Genomic DNA, 22,646 nt, shown 5'->3' on the forward strand with positions numbered 1-22,646 from the left:
TCAGAGGAAAATAACGACACTAAAACTCTTTTCCCAAACATAACCAAATAGTTTACAAAATCTCAGATTACTACATGCGTATCACATCGAATAAGATTGGAAATCCCAACATAAGCTGTTATGTTGTAAAACTGCCTGGATTAGCTTGGGAAGAGCGAGATTATTTTATTTCATTTAATAGCGCTGTTTGCATTATCTGATTGCACCGCTCGGTACACTGAGTCAGAGAAGGAAAAATATGTTTCTGTCGGTCCGGTCAACCGTCTGTCATCTGGTTCAAACAGTCTCTAATCCACACAGTCCTCATTATTAAAGTGCTTTACAAACCCGAACATTACGGCTAACAGCTGGATTTTCCGGTTTGAGTGCAGCTAGCCAAACAGCAAATAGCCACTTACTGCTAAAAACACAGAGAGTGAAAGTGAACAGTATATCCTTGGTTTCCTAACATAAAACTCATTGTTGCGCCCAGGAGGAGCACAAAAGTGATCCCCTTAAACTGATTTGTAGTTTTACTGTCTTTTTTTTTTCCTCTGAGTTATCGATTCTGTCACTAGTTGGACTTAGTTTATGTTACCTGTTAGCTGCAACCAAACAACTGACCACTTGACCCCAGAAGATGGCGGTAAACATGTTTTTAAAACTAACTTTTAGAACTTATTTCTAAAATTCAGCTTCAACGACAGAGTTACATACATGTCAGTTTCTGAGAGCAGGGCTCAAATTAAATTAGCCTTATCATGTGTGTAGTGTTTCATGTCCCCTTTAATACTTAATGCAATAGGGTCCACGTGTGTAACTTGTGACTGCACAGACTGTAGCCTAAATACCATGGCAAGCAGCTGCTTTCCACTCATCCGACGACTGGGAATGGCAGATGGAAATCAAAATAGCTCCGAATTTGTTTTGATTTGTGATGATACTTTAACAACTAGACAATATTCCAGTCTTACTAGTTGTAAATAAAACAGCCAGCCCCTACTTTTTATATTGCTGGAACCCTTCAGCAGGTAGAAGAACTAATGACGCACTTGAGTTTTGTTTTGTTTGTTACAGTTCTCCAGTTTTATGGTTTTGTTTTTCCTTTTTAAATTAGTACTCTGTGCTGCAATAACTAAGACTGATAGACAAGCACCTACTGATACACACACACGTCTTACATTTTTATCCACAGTCAGCGGTGGCTTTTAGGAAATGTTGTAAACCCATATTTTTATTGCATGCTTTTCATTAAATGTAAGGAAACAGAAATGAAAACCCAGTTGCATTATAATAACTCGCCAGCATGTATTGGATGTGCCAAATACTAAAGACATGGTCATGGATTTTAGTAAAAAATTCCATGAGCTTGTGTTTGTGCAGCAGTTTAAACACCTTTGCACTTAATTGATGACGAGCTTGTCATGCATTGCGGCGCGCGTGCACAAAAGGATCCAGACGCAGACCCAGCGCTAGTAGAAAAGACACTTTATTATAATAACGAAAGGCGACCCGGGAAAACTAGGGAGCAAAACAAGGAACTAAAAACCCGGGGAAACAATGACACGAGGAAGCCGGAATCGGGACCGTGGGAGGCTGCAATAGAAAGGGGAGAGGATTACTAGGGAGCCGGGAAGCGGGGAAAACACATCAGGACTGAGTTAGAGTAGGGGGCTTACGATAGAGCGGGACCGTGGGAGCTCGGGAGGGAAGTGTGGCAGTCCGTGAGCAGGAAGTCCGTGAAGATAGTGAATGGGTCCAGATGATGCACCGAGTGATCCAGTTGAGCCGGAGGACAGGCAGGTGGCAGACGCCGAACGCCGGGTCGAAACCTGGACACAAGTAGGCGGATTAAACACAGTTCCAACCAGAAGTGAATGCATGCTTTCGTGGAAGTCTAGTTACCACTGTGAGGTGATTAACGGACTGGCGTGGAGCATCCGTCAGCGCCGGGTTAAGTAGCTCTTCATGTAATCACCGCGATGGAGAGCAGGTGTGCCGGTGATGGCCCAGCCCGGGGGTGTGGCTACCCGAGCATCACGCATTCCACAGACACAGGACCACGGACCATGACAGAGCTGACCTTTGATCTTCAGGTGGATGCCATTTGTTGAAGAGCCTGCCACCAGCGCTGGTACGTTTATCCTGAGCTTCATGGTTTTTATGTCAGCAGCACCTTTATGAGAATATTTTATTTCTGTCTTATTGAATCTTCTCTTAAGGTCCCACTTATCAGCTGGCATGGTGGGTCACTGAAACTTTGAAATGAAAATAAAAATAGACTGCAAGGTCTTGTTAAATGAATGACCTTCCGGATATTTAAAAGGTTAGGACTTTAAAGAGGGCCCAGTCAGTTCTGGCTGATTCTAAACTCTCCTTGTCTAAAGGTGCTGTTCAAGGTGGCTGTGGATACAGTTCGCTAGCATGCAGGACAAAAAGACTCAAAAACTTTTTGGTCACTTTTCTTTTAAATAAGGTAATATACTTTTAATAGCTCTATTTTACTATGGACTTCTGAAGCTTAGAATGTTTTATATGTATTTTTTTTAGTTATATCTGCTTCTTGATGACTGTACAACATATTCCCTTCCAGGATAATAAAGAGATTCTTGATCCTTTACAGTCCTGCTGCTGGTATATTTTAAGACAATAATTACAGTACAGCCTACATGCAGTAGGTAGCAACAGAAACGGAACATTTAATATCTAGTGCATCAAGTCTTTGTGTTTGCCACATCCAAATCAGTTGTAGGGTTAGTCCAACAGTAATTAATGCAAAAACTCTTCTTAGCATTCGTGCCATTTGGTTGCACCACCAAAAATATTTCCCTGCAACTGTTTTTAGCCAAACATATGATATTGCACATCACTGTACATTGACTTTATAAAAGTAATGCTTGCAGAAAGTGTTGGAAATTCTCATGATGTTGTGATGTATGTGGAGCATTTCTTTCAGACCAAATAGTACTTCAGTACTGGATTTCACTAATTGGACCACATTCAGTGAGAGAGGTTTAATCAGCAGAAGCACCTGCTGCCGCTGCTACTGGACCATATTATTAGGACTTCATGTGGGTCCTCAGTGACAAACACTTGAATGGTTTTACTACAGAAATATTATTTTATTGTGCTCACTGGTTGGCAGCTTATCATGCTGACCAGTACGGACTGCGGATGCATGGAGACATACAGTATGGACAGACTATATAAATCATGTATGTAACTTCCAGGTCTTAAACTAGCTGAACTCTTTATAATGGCCAACAGGGGTAAATTCTATTGTAGCCATCAGCTTCCATAATCTGTAAGCTCAGCAAACACTTTCTTGATTACTTTAGTTTCAGTTCATTAAGTTAATTAAATTGAATTGAATTAAAATTGAAGTACATTGTGTAAATTATGGTCTCCATTAAAGTCCATTAGAGTAAGATTTTGCATGCTGTACTCTTTGTCATCTTGTTGCCCCTCCCTCAGCCTGGTTCTGCCAAAGAGGTCTTCCTGTTTAAATGGGAGTTTTTCCTTCTCACTGTTGCCAAGGTCTTGCTCATTCAGGACTGTGATTGTTGGGGTTTTCTTTTTGTTACAATATAAAGCGCCTTGAGGGAATATTTGAATTGAATTGTCATTAGTCAGTAAACATGCAGTCTGCAGTTTCAGAGCTAGATCCACCCCTTGGAAAGCCCTGCTTTAAAGAGCAAAAAAAAAAAAGACAAAGTGCTTCAAACTTCACTAACCAATAGTTCATAGTTTACATTGGTAAACACAAGTCCTACTAAAGTATGACCATGTCCGTCTTTTATTTGCTATTTTTATTTATGTTATCTACAGAACATATATTTAACCCTCCTGTTATGTTGCCGGTCAAATTGACCCATTTTAAACTTTAAAAATCTAAAATCTAAAATAAATAGTTTAAAGTATTTTTTCAGTATGAAGCTTCTCGTTCTTGGCTCAGTAAGGGTAATCAAAATGTTTATATTACACAGAAACTGTTCAAGTCAATTTGACCCGGCAGTCAAAGGGGCGGTTAAAGGGGTCAGAGGTGACCTCATCTGCAAGTGCAAGAATGCATGTGTTGTTATGACTTTTGATGGGAACCTTTTCTGTTCCTGTGGGCAAACTCCACCCACAACTCCATTATTGAAATGGTTAATAATGGAGTTGTCTGTGAAGGTTCTCAGTCATCCAGGTCATCGTAGTGGATGATGGAGTTAATAATGAGATATAAACAATGTTTTTTGGGGATTTTTTGGTTTCTGACACTTCTGGATAAGTAAACATGACTTAGGTCAAATTGACCCAGGAACATCATTGGTGTTCCTGAGAAACGACCATAACAGGAGGGTTAATTTATAAACCAATAACAAACCTGGACACTGGACAGGTATTTGCATCCTCAGCGTAATTTTATCTGGTGGAATGTGTCCCTATGTAAATGTTCAGCTACTGGACTTTTAGCTCCTAGCTCCTCGTTCCAGTGGCTTCAAAAACAAGCTCAAACCATCACACCTACCTCACCGTGCTCGACAGTTGGTTTGCCCTGTGGTTTGTTACATCATAACAATTTTTCTGTTTGTTTTGTTTCTTTTCCAGAGACAAGACACTTTAGCCTGACAAAACCCTTACGAACAAGTCATACTTGTTCAGCCTTTCTACTGTCATCAGTTTTAACACTTAACATGCTAACCTAAGAATGGCAATGGAGTCCAAGAACCTACGTGTCAGATCTAGCTGTTGGGTTTTTTGCAGTTTCTTTGTATTTGCTGGGACATCTACTCCTGGGAAAATTGTGGCATTGTGTTAACCAACACTTGAAAATAATATATTATTGAAGGATTTGTACTTTTTTTATTCTTTATAGTGGCTCCATAGTGTAAATGTTTACACATTTGCCTAACAAGCGCAAGATCCTCATTCAATCCTGCAAGGAAACTCGCTTGATGACATGTTGTTGTGTATGTATACATGTATCGTGTCACTTTTTATTGATTATTATTATTTGACTTCCATAAGGAGAGCAGACACAATTTTGCCCTATATTTTTAGAGTGATGCCAATTAACATGCACTATCCATGTCAAATAAACAAATAAAAATGGAGTACTTTTATTAAAATCATTAACATAAATTAAAGAATTTAAGCATTTCTCTCAGAGTGCTAAGTGTAATTCTTGTCTCCTTATGCTCAACTATCCTTCAGTAACCTATGTAAATTTTACTCCACTTTGCTTTGAAAATGACTTGCCTATAGAGTAATTTACATTACTCTTGAGCGTTAGACTATAAGTGTGATTCCAAAGGCTGCATAAAGTACTTACACATCTACATTGATCCCCCTGTTAAAATCCATAACTTAACAAAGTGAAAAACTCTGTGCATGTAATCTGAGTCCAAGCTTACCCAGTCAGAGAGCATCTGATGAAGAGCTTCACCAATAACCAAGGACTTAATTAACAGCTCCCATTTTTGCTGGTTGTGGAAGAAAATGATTTTGGATGTCTTAATTAACAAAGAACACTTCCTGCCGGAGTGCAACACTGACCTGCCTGAGCCCGAGCTAGTTGTTTCTCAGGGTGCACTTAAGCACACAAGTTAACCGTGAAGCAATTATGCCCCTTTTGTGAGCTCAAGTTTGGCTGCTGGTTTATGCTGACCTTATTAAATTTTTGATACAGATGCACAATGAATGGTTGTGAGTGAACAAAAGAAACAGAAGGAATAAAGATAAGTGGTTTTATTGCTTGTTCAAACAAAAAAAAAAGATATTCAAAACAACAGTGAAAAGTTGGTCAAGTTGCAGTTTATATCGATGTCTCTTCAGACTTGACCTTTGACCATTTGAAAATAGCCATCCCATACATTATACATGAAAAGCAGTATCAGAATTAACGTAAAACTACCACACTGGCCTTGACCTTTGATCTTTATTTGAATCCAGTAGTGAATTTGTACCAAATACTCTCGAAGCATTGCTCTGACTTTGTTGCAGCCATTGACGAGGTACAAAGATGATTAATTAAATGGTGAATTTGTAGTTTAAAAAACAGCTGTGTGACAGAAAAAAAAAGTCCTATGAATGTACAGTCCTATAAAAGAAAGCTACTCCAATGTGAGAACACTTCTATAAAGTTACGTCGAAATCTAGACTTTGACTGGCCATTGCAACAACCTGATTCTTTTTTTTTCAGCCATTCTATTGTAGATTTGCTGTTTCATGACCCAGTTGGTATATATATGTCTGCAAAACAAGCTCAAATCATCGCACCCACACAACCGTGGTTGACATTTGGCATGCCATGTGGTTTGTTATTTTATTTTTAAAACCCCTTATAGTCCCACCGGGGGAGCAGTGTGTAGAGATGGTACTTTGCTCAAGGGTACCTCAGGGTAGCCATACAGTGGATTAAAACCTGCTCCTGCACTCTAGTAGTAACCTTTTCCCCTTTCTGTTGCAGCCTCCCACGGTCCCGATCACGGCTCCCCTGTGCCCCTTTGATTTCCTGGTTTTCTTTCGACTAGTTCCTCTTTCCCTGGGTTGTCCCGGGTCACTTTTCATTGTGTGAATAAAATTTGAACTTGCCTGCATTAAAGCGTATTGTGTGTGCTTGCGTGGAAACCATGATTCATGACATATGGCATGAAAAAACGCTAATATGAAAACACCTCTATGAAGTTTTGGCCGTTTGTTTGTGTTGAGCATTCAGGTGTGTGTTGACACAAAACCAAAATCTTCCCAGCAGTGGAAGAAGATTGCGCAAGAACAACTTGTTCATGCGAGACACTGATCAAGTCAGACACCTGTGACTCTGCGCAGAGATTCCTGTAAAAATACACAATGTATCAGCTACAGGAAACATTGTGGGGATGTATACAAGGGGATCATAATATAATATATAATATAATAAATAAGGGTGAAAGGGCTATGGATGTTGAAGAGGTGGTGGTTAGGATGGAGGTGGTCTTTTATAATCGCCCTGGCTCTGCAGAGACATCTAGAGCTGGCAATGGAGTCCAGGGAGGGGCAGTGGACAGTCAATCCCCTTCTCTGCAGTTCTGATGACCCTCTGGAGTCTCTTCTTATCGGCAGTTGTACAACACGGAGATGGCATGCACCAGCTCACTCTCGATTGTGGCTCGGTAGAAGGACACTAGTAGGTGAGTCTGTAGCCTGTTCCATCTCAGAATCCTCAAGAAATTGAGGCACTGCTGGGCTTTCTTCACTAAGGCAGATGTGTTTGTGCCAGTGTTTTAACATACGTCCAATCTTTACTACCCCATGCACGTGGCAGTAGAATTAGTGCTTTGTTTAGATGTTAGATGTTGCTCTCTTTGAAGCTTTTCTGTTAGTAGGGGTTTGTAAATCAGACTTTGGTGGCTAGGAGACACAAAACCTCAACACCTTATCAAATAATTGGGTCTCATTTAAACTGCCAAAAAAGATAATCAAAAACATAGCAGAATCATTTTTGGTCTTCGCATTGATCACTATGATTACCGGGAACCAATGGTCTATACAGCAGTACAGTGGCGGCAAGGTGAAAGAAATTTTCGTGATCCCTACAGCAAATGATCACTTATTCATGTCTGTCTCCCAGGGCTGTGACCGTGACCTGTACTCTGTCAGCATTTATACCGGACTAATTAGAATTGAAAATGAGAGAGGCTACGAATACGTTGTCTCAAATCATCTGTTTTGGGAATTAAGTGAGAACTGGGGGGACTTCTATCTGCTCTAATTCCAGGACTGCCACTTTTATTTAGCCTCCCTGCGCTGTTATCTTGATTTTTGCATTTGGTTTTAATGAAAGCCTGGATGTTACAAGTTAGTGCACAGCATCAATCACCTCAATTAGGCAAGAGGGAGCTTTAGTCATAGTCTCAGTGTGTGTACGTTTACGTGTGTGTGTGTGTGTGTGTGTGTAGAGAGAGGTTGCACAGAGAACTGTGAGAAATAAAGTGAGCCAAAAAAAAAGTTTAAATTTTTGTATCCTATATCCAGATCATTTACATTCATGTTTGCTTATCAAGAAAAACCCTTCTGTTAATGCAGGGGCAGTGAAATTTGTCTGCATGGAGGCTGTACTATAATAGACTACAATTTTGATAATATTTTTCTTTCAGCTCCTCATGCATCTCTTCTTTCTCTCTTCTATTTTGCTCCTGTTAACCAAGGCTGCTGAGCAGACAGGCGGGATGAACACAATGCGAGGCTGTCACACTTGTCTGCCATCTGCAAAGAGCCTTGTCACCATCTCTTTTCTTAGCCCTACATCTGGAAATGGCTGCTAGTATCCACCAACAAGGTCGCAAATCTACAACAGAGTTTGTGGATGAAATAAGCAGGAGAGCAGGAATTGAGGTGTGGCTGTTTGTGTGTGTGCTCGGAAAGATAGACAGAAATGCTGCCAAGCTGATGTCAGTGATAGGACTTAATCTAGCAGCTTTTGGCAGGGTGGGCTGCCAACCCTTTTGACCACTGCATCATTTGATATAAGGTGTAATTCATTTAGTGGTCCTATTTAAATATTGAAACACTGCACATATTTGCTTTGCCATGCAAAATTAGTTGAGAAGATTTATACAGTCCATTAAAGCTTAAAATCTCATAAAGGGCAGAAGCAGGGGGAACTGTTAGCTCTGTCCAAAGGTAATAAAATCTGCCAATATGAAAATGGTTTGCTTCATGGCTTTCATTGGACTGACCATGACTCAGGAAAAATGGGAAGGTCTAAAGATCTCAGTGGAGATCTGAGAAAGACGATCAAAGATTTACACATGCCATGAATGTCTCTTTGAACATTTCTAAAGGATCGCACATTCCAAGAACTGTTCAGACAACTGCACAGCGTACTGGTCATAACCAAGGCGTGATCTGAGATGAAGTTGGTTTGTCTTTTTGGAGATTTCCCAGGAACCAACCAGGCACCCTTGAACTGCATCATATACAGGGTGGGCCATTTATATGGATACACCATAATAAAATGGGAATGGTTGGTGATATTAACCCTTTAAAGCCGGTCGGAGCGGGCACGCTCCGTTTTGCATAACTATTTTTAAATCCCGGTAGCACTGCAACCACGTAAGCTAGCGCAATAAGTTTTTTTGCATATGAAACCGGAGGAGTTGTACTTACATCTTATGCCATCAGCTTGTCCTAAGTCACAGTTTCCTTCCACATATAGCTTTGCAAAAACTGCATAAAAAGCACTTGCAGCAACAAAAACATAATATTCCAGAAACACGCTTTGCCGATCTGATCAGCTGTTTGTAACACTTCCTACGTCCATCAGCGCGAACTATCGCATGTCCGCCATGACCTGCCCGAAACCGGAAGTGACGTCATTTTGCGGAAATGTAGTTTTTTACCATCAGGGTCTTATGAATCTATACTTGTGTTTTTAAAAGTTGTGTTTTTAAAAGTTATGTTTTAAAAACACAACTTTTAAAAACACAAGTATAGGCTCATAAGGCACAAATTGGGCGAATTGGATGGAACCCACTACTTTTTGTGTAACCTTTCAAAAAGTATGACTTCAAACCTATTAAAATATGTAACTGTATCCAAACACTCAATTTAATTGCCCTATATCAGTCCTTACTAGAAGAGTGGCGAGATGTGAACCTGAATTATGCTAGAAGATTGTTTGTGCCCGAAAACCTCTGAAACAAACATTTGTGTTGCCTGTTTAATTTTGACTCTGTTTTTATTTTGGAAAACTCCTAATAAATTAAAACTTTTGAGCAAGTTCATTAGATTTGCACTCCAGTAGTTGTATGCTGTATAATAATTTTATCCCGGGAAAAAGAACAACTCAAAGAAATCAATGAAAGAATAATGCATATGCACAAGTGTATTTTAACTCTCAGTAGCAACTGTGAGCCTTATTTTTCACAGATATATTTAAGAATGTTGTCAGTCCTGTAATAAGTGTACTTTCTATATTCACACAATTTAAGATAGAGGTTCTCCAGGGCATCCTGTGCATATACTTTTTATGAATGTGCTACCATGCTGACATACTTGTGCAGCTACTGAGTGAGTTGCAGATGTACGTATTCTAGGAAAGTTTTGGCCAACCCTTTCAAGTTGTTGTTTAAGGAATAAGACTTGGTTTTTATGATTAAGGCTACACTAGGTTTAAATCAGGGCTCGTTCTGATGGCTAAATTAGAAGTAAATGGCTGAGAATGCATTATGTCGGTGAATGCCCACACAAAGGTAGCCATACAATCAATACTGTTTAACAATTAAATGACTATGGGCAACGTAACCGGAGTCTCTCACAGTGACCACCCCCTTCAGAGAACTGTCATCAGACTCTGCACTTCCCTTCTCCTTTTAATATTTTAGTGACTTTAAATTCCTTATGGTTTCATGGCCTACATCTTCAGTTTTTCTGTTCAGTCTCTTTTTACAAGTTTCCAGCTTTAGCAACCTAATATAAATTTATTGTATGCCTGGACGGTGAGTCGCTATCTTGTGGATCTATAATGCAGCATCCAGCAAGTAAACAGACAGCCGTATATTCCAGCAGATTTGGGAAGAGCACAACACAGAGAAATTGTTATTAGTTCATTGTATATGGATAAAACCCTTTACGTTTTAAAAGCAAAATTGGCTGGCTGCCCAGATTTGATCCTCTGGGAGAGACTTAGGTGTATAAGTCGATGTGAGTACTGTACACCAGAAGAATTCCAACAATAGGTTGCTAATCTGAGTGCTAGGTCACTGCAAATGATGAATTGACTCACTAAAGCCCTAATACTTTTGTTTTTTGGGACTTTTGGGACTAGCATGACACCATGGCGGTGTCCCAGTTCTACCCAAAAAAGTAGACACTTTGTAATGTGCATAATTAAGTAGTTGCCGTTTGTCACATGCAGATAAAGCAAGTAGGTAACTGTCCTAAGCTCTAATTAATGGTGTGTACAGTGTAATTGTTGCAATTTGTTTTCTTTGGGTTCCACAATTTAAAAAACAAAAAAGGTTTCGGGAGCCACACAGTGAGATCCTCCTAATTAAAATAAGCACTGCACCACTGTTCCCATATGTGTATCACCAGATATTTGCCTGAAGCACTACGAACTGTTACATAGCAGGAGCTCTGCTTTCCACTTTGGAGGATGACACCTCTGAGATTCCCCAGGAAAAAGCGTTTTGTCAGGCTTATATTTTACCGGCACATAACCCAATAACCCTACTAATGCACCCTCGGCCTGCGATTTGTTCTCGTTTGTCATCCCAGAAAGTGCAAGAGTAAACACCGCACTGAAACATGAGCCTGGCAGAGGTGGAGGAGCTACGTCTGCCGCTGCCCTCCACAACCTCGCACCAGGGAGAGGGCGGACAGGCCTTAGGGGAGATAATTGGTATCTCCCTCATTGATGCGAGTAGATTAATGGACCTTTTAAAAAGTTGTGATTGTATTCTTCTAGCTGGCTTGCTGTTTTAAGTTCATCAAACATAAATAAGTGGTATCAAGTTGTTAAGAGAGCAGCCAACAAACAGCATTTGGAGCAGCGATGCAAATGTTCCAGATGCTTTTATAAACTTAAATGTGTTAATGGAGGAGTCTTTGTTTTCTTGCCACCATAATACTGTACATGAGCTGATTTTTTTTTCTTCCTTCTGTTGTCACCATTTGTGGTGTGAATCACTTATTGCTGCGGTGCTTCTGCACTGCTCCTGGCAGTCGGAGATCACCTGTCAATCAGAGTGGATGCTACTGAGGCATCTCCTTCTTCGAAGTTTCCCCTGCTGACTAAATACTTATTTGTAGTGTTGCTCTTTTAATGCTGAAGTTGTGCTTCAGTTTGATAGAAGAATTAGCCAAAGACCTATTACTGCTTTCCAGTGGGGATGAATCACAAAATTCTAGCATTCAAGGAGTAATGCATTTAGCGGTGGCTGCATTCACACCAGATGTTAAAGAAGTTAATTTTCTGTGGTTATGTATTGGGTTATCTCCAAAAGTTGATTCTGTTCAGCCTCAGCTGACTGCAGGTTTCCCCAACCTTCTAAACAGTACATTTGCATAGTGTTTGAACCAGCCCACTGTAGGAACAATGGGCTGGGAGGTCAGTTCCTTAATCTTAATTATGCAAATTCTCATGACCATTGATCAACAACCACTGACCAAAACCCACTGATCAATGGCCATGAGTACCATTCACAGAGAGTTGGGGAATGGCTGCAATCACAGCCTTGTAAGATGGCAAAAGATGTACCCTTAGGCCCCCTCCTCGATTCAGAGATGGTCTTTCCCTTTTCACTTAAATGGCCTCCTTGAGGCTCAAACCAGCGTTCCTCCCTGTCCAGGATGTGTACATCCTCATCATGGAAAGACTGTCCACTGGCCTGTAGGTGTAAAAAGACTGCAGAGTCCTGGCCTGACGAGGTAGCTCTTCTGTGTTGTGCCATCCGCTTCGCCAGAGGTTGTTTGGTTTCCCCGATGTATAAATCCTGGCAATCCTCCAGCACTTAACAGCGTACACTATGTTACTCTGTTTGTGTCGGGGGACCTGATCCTTGGGGTGGACCAATTTTTGGCACAGCGTGTTTTGGGGTTTAAAAGCCACAGAGACCTGGTGTTTAGAAAAAATGTGTCTCAACTGCTCCGATACTCCTGATACATATGGGATCACTACAGGTTTTCGCTTGGGCAGCGGTTGTCCTTCTCTCCTGGATCGGCTGGAGCTTTCTTTAGGTGCCTTCCCAGCTTTGACAAAAGTCCAGCTGGGATAACCACAATTGCTTTCTTGATGTGCTGTTCTTCTGCCTGCCTGACCGCTGTGTCTGTGGGGATGGTGTTCGCTCTGTGTTGTAGCATCCTGATGACACCCAGTTTGTGCTCCAGTGGATGATGAGAGTCAAACCTTAAGTACTGATCCGTATGCGTAGGTTTAACGGTACACATCAGCTTTTAGATGTCCCCCATTCCTGATGGAAATCTCACAGTCCAAGAAGGCTAACCTGCCACTTTTCATATCCTCCCTGGTGAATTTGATGTGTTGGTCCACCGAGTTAATGTGATCCGTGAAATGTGGTACGTCCTGAGATTTGATTTTCACACAGGTGTCATCCACATACCTGAACCAATGGCTTGGTGGTGTTCCAGGGTAGGATAGCAAAGCCCTCTTTTTCCACTTCTTCCATGTACAAATTGGCCACGGTGGGTGAAACTGGGGAGCCCATGGCACACCCATGTTTCTGTCTGTAGAACTGATCCTTGAATGTGAAGTAGGTGGACTGAAGACACAGTTCCAAAAGCAAACACACTTGGTCAGTGCTGAGAGTGGTCCTGTTGCTGAGGTTGGGGTCATCCTGTAATCTCTTACTACCTCCAACGCTTCTGTGACTGGGATGCAAGTGAAGAGAGATGTAACATCGTACGAGACCATGGTTTCATCTGCCTCCATAATGACATCTCTCACCTTCTCAACAAAATCCAGGGTGTTCTGGGTGGTGTTCAGAGCTGCCCACCAACGGGTTGAGGATTGAAGCCTGAAATTTGGAGATCATACAGACAATCGGTCTTAAGGGTGCACCCTTTAAGACCGTCTATCAAAAGTTACAGCTATCTTTATGAAGTTGTACAAAAACGCTTTATTTCGCCAAGACAGCTATGGCTTTACTTTGAGTATACTAAACTGTATAGTCTTGTATACCATTTGACCAAACTGCATACAAATGCATCAGCATTAGCATTTTGACTACTGCCTTGTTTGATTGTTTTGGAGACAAAACTGGCCATATTTAGACCAGGAGTGAAGCACTATCAGCCGTTTCTAAGGAGACTTGTTAGCATACAGAGGCCTGTAATGCACGGACAGATGTTTGGGAATTAGTGCTACTAGTGGAACAAAATGTTAAAATCGTAGCCGTCTGAATGGTCTGTGCCATGAAACAGTCCGTATTGTTTTTCAGATAATTCCATTAAAGGAATCAAAGGAGCTCAACAGCACATACATAGTAGCTCCGGTTCACTTAAGTGAATTATTTCGAGGCCAGGTAGACATACATGTCAAAGCAGTCAAACCTCTAACACCGAGCCTTAGTACCATCCCAATGCCTGAGTATTGAAAAAATAAATAAATAAATAAGAAGCACATTTACTATGTAAACACATTTGTGTGTGGTTTTTTTTTTTAATGCAATAAAGTTGGGCGTTTTAACTTTACAATGTCTAAGAATGTTTAGTCAGCTCTCAAGTGGATACTAGAGCAGCTGCACTTTTTGGCACATCTATGTTGGCATTATTTCTTTTTTACACCTTTGTGGGTTGGTATAGACCACTGTCTATGACCACCCACCCAGTGATTTGGCCATAAAGCTGTGCAGGAGGTGGGACTGAAAGGGCTAAAGGTGTGAATCACTGGCCCTCATGAAATAATATGGGAAGGCGTGGTGAAGAATGTCAGGGAACTGGTGGGGATTTTACAGGCAGCTCTTTCTCTCATTTGGAAGACACCATTCCTTTTTGTGTTGTCTGACAGTTCAGTGTTTAGTTGACCAATGTGGCGAGCAACAGCAACTTAAGACCAAGCACTGCGTGGGCTGGCCCAAATGTCAGGAGTGAAGATAGCTGAGCAGCACCTGTATGTAGTGAGGGGCCAGTTTGTCCAAGTCCACTTTCCTTTGTATCGATGGTAACTTTGTATGACCTTCAAACATAATACGGACTGCCAGACTTTCAGATTTGTGAAAGAGAGATAGGATGGCATTTTCTACAGGAGACTGTATGCAGTGGACCCTATGCTAAAATGTTTATGAAAAGACACATTAAACAACCTCTAAACGGTACACTTAATCACAGCTGATCCTGTCTGCATATTGTATGATTGTGTGTTACTTTATTTGGAATGCATTAATTTTCCTGTTGTTTATGGCCCTCATAGTAAATACCAGCAATTTTCTATGCATGAATAAAAGAAACCTTGCATTACATTTTTACCGCCATGCTGTACAGTTGGCATGAGGTTCTTCTCCCGAAAATCTGTCTTTGCTCTGTGCCAGACCTGTCTATTGTTACTGCGGCCAAATGACTGTCTATTGGTCTGCCCACAGCACATTTTTCAAAACGGCCTCATCTTTGGCTATATGTTCGCTGGCAAACTGTAATTTTTCCTATAATGTTCTTTTTGGATAACACAAAATTTGTCTTGACACACTATCCATGCACTACTAGATTGGGTTCTGAATGTACATGTGCATATTTAACACTTGGAACATGCCACAGAGAAATGACGCTCATGGTGCTAAAATGTTTTTATATTTTTCTCAGTAAAACTGGCTTAAAATCCACATAAATGCTTAATGTTATTATATATTAAAATAAATGCCTGCATCTTCGAAGAAGAAGATGAAAAAAATATTTTTGCTTCTCAAAGTTGGGAAGTTGTCATGTTACAGTAACCAAAAAAGTGAAAAAAAGAAAGCGAATTCAGTGAATTAAAATCGAAATATTACACAATAAGGACCTTACAACAAATATAAGTATTATGGTAGAAATTTGGTAGAAATGTATACGTAACATAACATCTATAGCTGTTAGTGAAAGTGTTTAGCTGCATGCCTGTTATGTGGTGAGGACAGTGGTCAGGATCCATTCATTGTCTACAGAGATCACAGCACAGTCATTCGGATGGCCTCTGTGTCAGCTGATGGAGGAATCCAAACAGTGTGTTGAACTCAAATGTCAACTGCATGATGAATTCTATCGACAAGGATTATGGACACATTCCACCAGCTAGCAGTTCAATATTCAGTTCACAGAAACACCTCTTTGCCGTGGAATATCTGACTTTTCAGTCAGAAGTAAGTCAACTCCTTTCCGCTCATTTCCTGTTAACCCATAAAATTCTTGGAGCCAGGTATGGTCGCACTGTGGCCCAAGGAAGTGCAAATGTGAGACTTCTTGCTGCAGTGCTGCATAAAGTGTGTCAAAGTACACTCACTGCGTTCCCTCTGAGTCTTAATCAGGTCTCTGGGTTTATCCATACTATTGTCCAAACACCTCACATTCGGAGTGATGACTGATTGAACAGCACCAGCGCTAAAATTCCATTGTTCCCTTTGTAGTTCATTCGGGATTACAGACCTCGCTTCTGGCAGTAGAACTGCCACCATGATCAGCTGGTGAAGATTTGTCATGGTATTATGAAGAAACAGCACTATTGGAGTTGCAAAACTAGATTTTATGAGAGCTTTGAAACAAAATGTAATCCTTTCACCTTTGCTTGAAAAAAAAAACCAAAAAAAAACCTCACTTTATTAGGTGAAACAAAAGAAACAGAAAAAAAAAAAAACACAAAACATCACAAAATAATAAATTAATAATAAAATAATAATAAATTGTGAACAAATACATGTTCCTGTAAAAATTACTTTCTGGTTACGGTACAGACCATAGGAAGAAAAGCTAATTAGCCCTAGTTAAAGACACATTTTTGCATACATGCTATATTTCCTACACAGACTGCTGCTTGGGTATAGCACTGGCCAAGACAAGGATGCCATGGATTTACTGCTTGCATCTTCTGCCAAAGCTAAAGCTTTTATTGATTTCTAGAGTTGTTTAGTTTACCTGCTAGGAAGTCAGGGGTCAGATTGAAATGATCCATGGAGCAGTTCCCAGCCCAAGACTTATTTTTCAAACGCTCTATAAGAACCTTTTTTTTTTTTATTATAAAGAACTAGAACTGGAAAAGAAAACTTAACAAACCAAACCAAGAAAGACAAATGCCCCAAATTTCACCAGTAACATCTTAAGTTTCAGAAACAACTTTGTTATACATTATAGTAAAAAAAGCTACAGCTGGTACTGGTAATTAAGTTTCTATTTACTATGGTCTCATGTCCTGCTGCAAAGGATATGACACCATTTTGTTCTTTCTCTGGCAATGTTTTGTTTGCATGATTTTAGATATTTAGATACCTAAAAATACATGATCTTATGCATTAAAATAAGGGAAGTAATCTGGCAAATCAGGACACTTCTATTGTTTAAACTCTGGGGAAAAAAAAAACAACTTTATTCCCTCTTCAGCATTTTCATGCTGCTCTGCTGCATTGTCCTAAAAAAAGGTCAGAAATCTGTAAATTTGAGCGTCAGCACTTTAACAACATAGAGCAAGCACGTGCAGAGGCACAAGATTCAAAGTAAAGGAAAAGTGTCTTAGGATATATGTACTGAAAATAAAGTCCATAACAGCTTTGAAAAGGCTTTTTTAGATTTTAAAGTTTATTGTAATATGTGTATGACCACTTATGACTGGAAGAATTAAACCTTACCATATTACATTGCATTAACTGTTCTGCTGCTAGTGATCCTTTCATCCAGTGTGTCCATTATATAACAAGGTGTATACAAAGGCCATACAACAAAAGCTCACGTCTACAGAGGGCTCTTCAAAGTGCTAACAGGATTGGATTTGTTTATCTAGGCCCTGGCAGGTTGGATGTCCAGCAGTTCTCCTGCTTTGTGGTGTGTCACTGTCAAATTACATTTATAAATAGATTTTGGCTCAATGCTGGCACCACCCCATCATCCTTGAGTTCTGGCTGGAATCTGCCATCTGTCTAAAACTATTAGGGAGAAATAATACAAGTGAATTGTGTTGAGATTAATGAAACTAGCTGGCTTTTGAAATCAGAAGAAGAGTTGTGGGGGTGCTACACTGATGACGCGTGTGTAAACCATGTAGACTACATAAAGTTAATTGTATTATTAGTCAAGCTAAGATAATCAAGCCTCAAGTTATGTGTTATAAAATATCATTTATTTTTTCTTTAATAGAGTTACTATTAAAACATAATACATTGATATACAGTTTTAAAATAGCAGGGGTGTGTAGTGACTTTTGCTGAAAGGCAAAGATGATAACGAATTGATTTCGCGCTAACTAGAACATGCTGGTGGAGCCTGCACCTGCTCACCTTGCCTGTTTTATTAAACCAGACATAGCAGAAGTTAACCTCTCGAGGTTTTGCTTGCTAAAGAGCTAAAGGAGATTTTAAAAATATTTTTCACACTACTCAAATTTCTCTGTATCACACATGTTGGTTGCTGATCACATGGGGGTGAAAGCTACGGTGGCCCTGAGAGGCCAAACGGACTGCAACTTCAGAAAACACTTGCAAAAAGAAAAACGCTGCAAAAGCACACAAAGCACAACGGAAATAGGAAAAAAGACAACGGAAATGTTTCTGGGGAGACAATAACCGGACAGACCAGTTGCACGAACCAAAACATGTATGTATGGCTGGATCCCAATTCAGGGACTGTTTCCCAATTCAGGGTCTGCAGCCTTAAAGTACGCAGCCTTAACGGTCCTCAAGGGCCGCACTCAAAGACCGCTGAGGCCGGAAGTGTGAGGCTTGTAGGCTTGTGAAATGGGACAGTCTAGCCTCCGTCGCGCTGCCCAGGTTGCCTAGCAACCATGATACTAACAGCTGGAAACGTTTCATACAGCTTTGTTTGACAGAAATGAAGGAGAACATATTTTGAACATTTGTTTCTACATGAGCTTTGTGTGATTTGATAAGTATGTGAGGCTGAGACCACAGGACTGTAAAACATGATTGTTGGGCTTCATTTCTGTACTGAACAGTCATTTAAGATTAGCTAGTAAATAACAATTAGCTAATGTTGTTCATGAGACTAAAGTCATCTCACTTTGGTAATGTAAATATAATATGGCCAATATTATATTAATCATTATTAGTTATTACAGCAGTGAGTTTGAACTCTGTGTCAAATACTGAGCTTCAGTAAAGATTCAAGTTGCATTTATTTATATTTCCTATCACCTTAAATCTTCACTTAAAGCCAAGTATCTGTGACAGTGTATATATAGATGTGTTATATATAAGAGACAAATATTGTTCTTTTAATATGTTGGCATTACTAAATTTGGCTCAATATGTGTGGAAAAAGCAAATGTACGAGCTGTGATAACTGTTTCTGATAGAATGAAGAGTAGACTGATATATTAAATATTCCTTTACTGGGTGAGAAAATCAGACCATGTCATACAGGGAGTGCAGAATTATTAGGCAAATGAGTATTTTGTCCACACCATCCTCTGCATGCATGTTGTCTTACTCCAAGCTGTATAGGCTCGAAAGCCTACTACCAATTAAGCATATTAGGTGATGTGCATCTCTGTAATGAGAAGGGGTGTGGTCTAATGACATCAACACCCTATATCAGGTGTGCATAATTATTAGGCAACGTCCTTTCCTTTGGCAAAATGGGTCAAAAGAAGGACTTGACAGGCTCAGAAAAGTCAAAAATAGTGAGATATCTTGCAGAGGGATGCAGCAACCTCAAAATTGCAAAGCTTCTGAAGCGTGATCATCGAACAATCAAGCGTTTCATTCAAAATAGTCAACAGGGTCGCAAGAAGCGTGTGGAAAAACCAAGGCGCAAAATAACTGCCCATGAACTGAGAAAAGTCAAGCGTGCAGCTGCCAAGATGCCACTTGCCACCAGTTTGGCCATATTTCAGAGCTGCAACATCACTGGAGTGCCCAAAAGCACAAGGTGTGCAATACTCAGAGACATGGCCAAGGTAAGAAAGGCTGAAAGACGACCACCACTGAACAAGACACACAAGCTGAAACGTCAAGACTGGGCCAAGAAATATCTCAAGACTGATTTTTCTAAGGTTTTATGGACTGATGAAATGAGAGTGAGTCTTGATGGGCCAGATGGATGGGCCCGTGGCTGGATTGGTAAAGGGCAGAGAGCTCCAGTCCGACTCAGACGCCAGCAAGGTGGAGGTGGAGTACTGGTTTGGGCTGGTATCATCAAAGATGAGCTTGTGGGGCCTTTTCGGGTTGAGGATGGAGTCAAGCTCAACTCCCAGTCCTACTGCCAGTTTCTGGAAGACACCTTCTTCAAGCAGTGGTACAGGAAGAAGTCTGCATCCTTCAAGAAAAACATGATTTTCATGCAGGACAATGCTCCATCACACGCGTCCAAGTACTCCACAGCGTGGCTGGCAAGAAAGGGTATAAAATAAGAAAAACTAATGACATGGCCTCCTTGTTCACCTGACCTGAACCCCATTGAGAACCTGTGGTCCATCATCAAATGTGAGATTTACAAGGAGGGAAAACAGTACACCTCTCTGAACAGTGTCTGGGAGGCTGTGGTTGCTGCTGCACGCAGTGTTGATGGTGAACAGATAAAAACACTGACAGAATCCATGGATGGCAGGCTTTTGAGTGTCCTTGCAAAGAAAGGTGGCTATATTGGTCGCTGATTTGTTTTCGTTTTGTTTTTGAATGTCAGAAATGTATATTTGTGAATGTGGAGATGTTATATTTGTTTCATAGGTTAAAAGTAAATCATTGAAATGGGTATATATTTGTTTTTTGTTAAGTTGCCTAATAATTATGCACAGTAATAGTCACCTACACACACAGATATCCCCCTAAAATAGCTAAAACTAAAAACAAACTAAAAACTACTTCCAAAAACATTCAGCTTTGATATTAATGAGTTTTGTGGGTTCATTGAGAACATAGTTGTTGTTCAATGATAAAATTATTCCTCAAAAATACAACTTGCCTAATAATTCTGCACTCCCTGTAACTTCTTTAAGTCATACAGAAAAGATATCAGAGCCTTAAACAGGCTGACTTCTGTTAAATGGGTCAAACTGGGCAGAAAGTATCCAAATGCATAACATCCTTATAGAATATGATGTAACACTATAGATCAAGTTACCTCAGAATATATAAAGCATATAAAAAATTACAGCAATATGATGCAACAAACACAGCAGTACTACTAATCCAAAATACTCAAAGCTTCAAAGAACTGAAACAAACATTTATCTTTAGGTCCATTCTGCTGCTGATACATACTTTAGGTTTCTGAATATTAAACTTGTTTCTGCCTTTCATAGTGTGTAACTTGAAGGCCCTGAGTACTTTCTCCCACACTGAAAACACTGGAATGATAAAATTATTTGAACATTACCTAATAAGACTGATTCAGGACAGACAATTAGTTATGTTAAACTTTCCTAGCAGTCCTTCACAAACAGGGAACAGTCTGTCTATTCTCTCCATCTGTCAGCTGCTGCTGGCTCTTCCTCCTCCTCACACACTGCTGAGTTTGTCCTGGTGGATCATCAGGGGTGCAAAGCCTCACAGATGATGTGCAGCAGTGGGTCCCTCAGTCTGTCCTCACTCTGGACACTTGCAGTTGTCACACATGGAAATCAAATGTGTGATAAGCTGCAGGATTCAAACACAAGTGTAACTTATAAATACATGTTCATACTTTTATTCCACAATCAGAGAGAAAGAAACAGAGAGAGGGTGCAGGACAGACAGGTGACAGTCTCAGGTGTATACACTGCTACAAACAGGAGGATTTAGTGTTTGTGTTATTACGAGTGCTAAACAAGAAGAGTTCCCAGATGGTACAGTGGACACATGTGTGACTCCTGTGATTAAAGCATCTTTCTTTCAGCTTAACGAGTGAACCGTCAGCTCGTTCAAACACACGTTAAAGTCCATTTGGCTCGACACCACCGAACAGAGGCAGCAATATAACATAGCTAACATTAACAGTGCAATGAATCCTGCTTGTGCCGTGATATTCAGGACTGCAAACCGAGCAGCATCACTGACTTTCAGCTTGTTGTGTTTGTGGATATATGACTGACTTTAATTATCCACAAAATCATCAGATTCTCTGTAAGATTAAGGTTGACTATCTAACGGCATATAAAGTAAAGGCTTTAAAACAAAGTAAATGCTGAAAGTACAAACATCGCTAATGTCACATAACTTTGCCGGCATGTGGCCAACAGTAATGTTTTAATGTTCCTCATTATTAAACATTTGCACATAAATAAGTGACATAATATTCAGAACTTACTTTTGAAAGTTTACTCTTTGGCCGCTCCACTTCTTTGAAGTGTCTCCCAGTCCCAGTGCACTTGTTAGCATGTTTTGGTTCGTGCAACTGGTCCGTCCGGTTATTGTCTCCCCAGAAACATTTCCGTTGTCTTTTTTCCCATTTCCGTTGTGCTTTGTGTGCTTTTGCAGCGTTTTTCTTGTCGCTGCATTTTTCTTGTCGCAGCATTTTTCTTTTTGCAAGTGTAACCGAGGACAAGGGATGAGTAAACGGGGCAAAGAAATAAATTGATAATTTATTTATTACATGAGTTAGACATACAAATTCCCAGTCATTTCCAGACAGGACTTACAACACATCCTGCTGATATCCCAGCTGCACATGAGACTTACCACACAAACTGTGCGAAACAACACTGCAACCCGTCACCCCCCGCTTAGCGACACTGCAATCGTGGCACACACTGCAAACAATTCAGGTCTCAGCGCAGCTGGGAATCAGTGCTATGTATGGCCTGCGATCTGGGAGATAAAGGGAAGTGGCACAAACAATTAAACAAAAAACAAAAAGAGAGGTTAGTCCGCCCTTACACAACTTACTCTCAATCAATAACCACCTCTACGGCTGGACGGACTAACCAAAACAAAATTACAAATCAATCAAAAGAACGAAAAAAGGACAGCAGAGACAGCACAGCTGAAAAACAAACAACATTATCAATTAAAATATTACCCAATAAAATGTAAATTTTATGAAACCATTCAAAATCATGAAGCTAAAACAAACAC

Source organism: Perissodus microlepis, chromosome 17 (assembly GCF_051167445.1).
Source record: "Perissodus microlepis isolate ML-2025 ecotype Zambia chromosome 17, ASM5116744v1, whole genome shotgun sequence".
In the NCBI taxonomy this organism is placed as follows: Eukaryota; Metazoa; Chordata; class Actinopteri; order Cichliformes; family Cichlidae; genus Perissodus; species Perissodus microlepis.